The sequence below is a fragment of the Arachis stenosperma genome, chromosome 2, assembly GCF_014773155.1.
Source record: "Arachis stenosperma cultivar V10309 chromosome 2, arast.V10309.gnm1.PFL2, whole genome shotgun sequence".
Taxonomy (NCBI): Eukaryota; Viridiplantae; Streptophyta; class Magnoliopsida; order Fabales; family Fabaceae; genus Arachis; species Arachis stenosperma.
In genome coordinates this window covers 103,036,345-103,040,518 of record NC_080378.1, presented here as the reverse complement: position 1 = coordinate 103,040,518, position 4,174 = coordinate 103,036,345, and the positions used below count along the sequence as shown (strand labels likewise).

Sequence of the window (4,174 nt, the reverse complement as noted above, 5' to 3'; positions counted from 1 at the left end):
GTTCTCAGAATCATAAGCTTCTTCTTCAGATGAAGCATCCTTAGTACTGCTTGGTGCATTTTGCATTCCAGACAGACTTTGAGAAATCAAATTGACTTGTTGAGTCAATGTCTTGTTCTGAGCCAGAATGGCATTCAGAGTATCAATCTCAAGAACTCCTTTCTTCTGATTAGTCCCATTGTTCACAGGATTCCTTTCAGAAGTGTACATGAATTGGTTATTTGCAACCATTTCAATTAGTTCTTGAGCTTCTGTAGGCGTCTTCTTCAGATGAAGAGATCCTCCAGCAGAGCTATCCAAAGACATCTTGGATAGTTCCGAGAGACCATCATAGAAAATACCTATGATGCTCCATTCAGAAAGCATGTCAGAAGGACATTTTCTGATCAATTGTTTGTATCTTTCCCAAGCTTCATAGAGGGATTCTCCATCCTTCTGTCTGAAGGTTTGGACTTCCACTCTAAGCTTACTCAATTTTTAAGGTGGAAAGAACTTTGCCAAGAAGGCATTGACTAGCTTTTCCCATGAGTCCAGGCTTTCTTTAGGTTGTGAGTCCAACCATGTCCTAGCTCTGTCTCTTACAGCAAAAGGGAATAGCATCAGTCTGTAGACCTCAGGGTCAACCCCATTAGTCTTGACAGTGTCACAGATTTGCAAGAACTCAGCTAAAAACTGATGAGGATCTTCCGATGGAAGTCCATGGAACTTGCAATTCTGTTGCATTAGAGAAACTAATTGAGGCTTAAGCTCAAAGTTGTTTGCTCCAATGGCAGGGATAGAGATGCTTCTCCCATAGAAGTCGGGAGTAGGTGCAGTAAAGTCACCCAGCACCTTCCTTGCATTGTTGGCATTGTTGTTGTTTTCGGCTGCCATGGGTTCTTCTTCTTTGAAGATTTCTGTTAGGTCCTCTACAGAGAGTTGTGCCTTAGCTTCTCTTAGCTTTCGCTTCAAGGTCCTTTCAGGTTCAGGATCAGCTTCAACAAGAATGCCTTTGTCTTTGTTCCTGCTCATATGAAAGAGAAGAGAACAAGAAAATATGGAATCCTCTAAGTCACAGTATAGAGATTCCTTAAGGTGTCAGAGGAAAAGAAAAATAGAAGAAAGAGGTAGAAGAATTCGAACTTAGTGAGATAAAGTTCGAATTGTGCATTGAGGAGGAGTGGTACTCCATAAATAGAAGGATGTGAGAAGAGGGGAAGAGCTTTTTCGAAAATTAAGTTAAAAAGATTTTTAAAAAAAAATTTGAAAAACTTTAATTGATTTTCGAAAATCATGAGTGGGAAAGAAATCAAGAAATTTTTTGAAAAAGATTTTGAAATTAGAAATAAAAAAGATATGATTGAAAACTGTTTTGAAAAAGATGTGATTAAAAAGATATGATTGAGAAGATATGATTTGAAAACAATTTTAAAAAGATTTGATTTTAAAAATTAATGACTTGCCTAACAAGAAAAGATATGATTCAAACATTAAGCCTTTCTCAACAGAAAAGGCAACATACTTGAAATGTTCAATCAAATCATTAATTGTTAGCAAGTATCTTTGAAAAAGGAAAGAAATTGATTTTGAAAACATTTGATTGAAAAGATATGATTTGAAAAAGATTTGATTTTGAAAAACTTTGAAAACTTGAAAAAAAATTGATTTGAAAACAAAATCCTCCCCCTTGTGCCATCCTGGCGTTAAACGCCCAGAATGGTGCACATTCTGGCGTTTAACGCCCAATGCACTACCTTTTTGGGCGTTAAACGCCCAACCAGGCACCCTGGCTGGCGTTTAAACGCCAGTCTGTCCTTCTTCACTGGGCGTTTTGAACGCCCAGCTTTTTCTGTGTAATTCCTCTGCTGCATGTTCTGAATCTTCAGTTCCCTGTACTATTGACTTGAAAATAGAACCAAGATCAAATAAACAATGCATGCAAGACACCAAACTTAAAATAAGACACTAGACTCAAACAAGGAACATAAAATATTTTTGGTTTTTTATGATTTTGTAAATTTTTTTTTTGGATTTCTCGAAAATTAAGTGGAAAAGAAAATAAAGGTATCAAAATTCTTAATGAGAATTCCAGGAATCATGCAATGTTAGTCTAAAGCTTCAGTCTAAAGGAATTAGACATGAATAGCCAAGCTTCAGCAGGACATTGCATTCAAGAGCTAAATTGATGAGAATCAATCAGCTTTGGTGATGATAAGATCATCACCTTGAAACACTAGAATTCGTTCTTAAGAACTCTGAAGAAAAATACCTAATCTAAGCAACAAGATGAACCGTCAGTTGTCCAAACTCAACAATCCCCGGCAACGGCGCCAAAAACTTGGTGCACGAAATTGTGATCATTAATGGCGCCATCAACATGGTACGCTCATTGCAATCTCAACTCTTCATCACAACTCCGCACAACTAACCAGCAAGTGCACTAGGTCGTCCAAGTAATAAACCTTACGCGAGTAAGGGTCGATCCCACGGAGATTGTTGGTATGAAGCAAGCTATGGTCATCTTGTAAATCTTAGTCAGGCAAACTCAAATGGATATGGTGATATACAAATAAAACATAAAGATAAAGATAGAGATACTTATGTAATTCATTGATGGGAGTTTCAGATAAGCGCATGAAGATGCTGTGTCCCTTCCGTCTCTCTGCTTTCCTACTGTCTTCATCCAATCCTTCTTACTCCTTTCCATGGCAAGCTTATGCAAGGGTTTCACCGTTGTCAGTGGCTACCTCCCATCCTCTCAGTGGAAATGTTCAACGCACCCTGTCACGGCACGGCTATCCATCTGTCGGTTCTCGATCAGGCCGGAATAGAATCCAGTGATTCTTTTGCGTCTGTCACTAACGCCCCGCCCTCAGGAGTTTGAAGCACGTCACAGTCATTCAATCATTGAATCCTACTCAGAATACCACAGACAAGGTTAGACCTTCCGAATTCTCTTGAATGCCGCCATCAGTTCTTGCCTATACCACGAAGACTCTGATCTCACGGAATGGCTGGCTCGGTTGTCAGGCGAGCGACCATGCATCGTGTATCAGGAATCCAAGAGATATTCACCCAATCTAAGGTAGAACGGAGGTGGTTGTCAGTCACACGTTCATAGGTGAGAATGATGATGAGTGTCACGGATCATCACATTCATCAAGTTGAAGAACAAGTGATATCTTAGAACAAGAACAAGCGGAATTGAATAGAAGAACAATAGTAATTGCATTAATACTTCGAGGTACAGCAGAGCTCCACACCTTAATCTATGGTGTGTAGAAACTCCACCGTTGAAAATACATAAGAACAAGGTCTAGGCATGGCCGAATGGCCAGCCTCCCAAAGAGGGTTCGATCATAAAAACATGATCAAAAGATGAAAATACAATAGTAAAAGGTCCTATTTATAGGAAACTAGTAGCTTAAGGTTTACAAAGATGAGTAAATGACATAAAAATCCACTTCCGGGCCCACTTGGTGTGTGCTTGGGCTGAGCAATGAAGCATTTTCATGTAGAGACTCTTCTTGGAGTTAAACGCCAGCTTTTGTGCCAGTTTGGGCGTTTAACTCCCATTTTGGTGCCAGTTCCGGCGTTTAACGCTGGAATTTCTGAAGGTGACTTTGAACGCCGGTTTGGGTCATCCAATCTTGGGCAAAGTATGGACTATCATATATTTCTGGAAAGCCCAGGATGTCTACTTTCCAACGCCGTTGAGAGCGCGCCAATTGGGCTTCTGTAGCTCTAGAAAATCCACTTCGAGTGCAGGGAGGTCAGAATCCAACAGCATCTGCAGTCCTTTTCAGTCTCTGAATCAGATTTTTGCTCAGGTCCCTCAATTTCAGCCAGAAAATACCTGAAATCACAGAAAAATACACAAACTCATAGTAAAGTCCAGAAAAGTAAATTTTAACTAAAAACTAATAAAAATATACTAAAAACTAAACCAAATATACTAAAAACATACTAAAAATAATGCCAAAAAGCGTACAAATTATCCGCTCATCAGTGGCCAAAGGTTATACACAGACCTATGGTATCGACTACACTGAAACTTTTTCACCGGTTGCAAAGATTAATACTATCAGGGTGTTGTTTTCAATAGCAGCAAATGAAAATTGGCCACTCCATCAATTTGACGTCAAGAATGCTTTCTTGCATGGAGAGTTGAAAGAAGAAGTATACATGGAAGCTC

The 4,174-nt window shown here is 39.3% G+C and overlaps 1 non-coding gene across 1 annotated transcript; it reads left to right on the top strand.

The window, feature by feature from the left end:
• The first annotated feature begins 360 nt into the window (after positions 1-360).
• LOC130964897 (small nucleolar RNA R71) lies at positions 361-468 on the top strand. The gene has a single exon (XR_009080963.1). It is a non-coding gene; the product is annotated as a small nucleolar RNA R71 (small nucleolar RNA).
• The last annotated feature ends 3,706 nt before the right edge of the window (positions 469-4,174 follow it).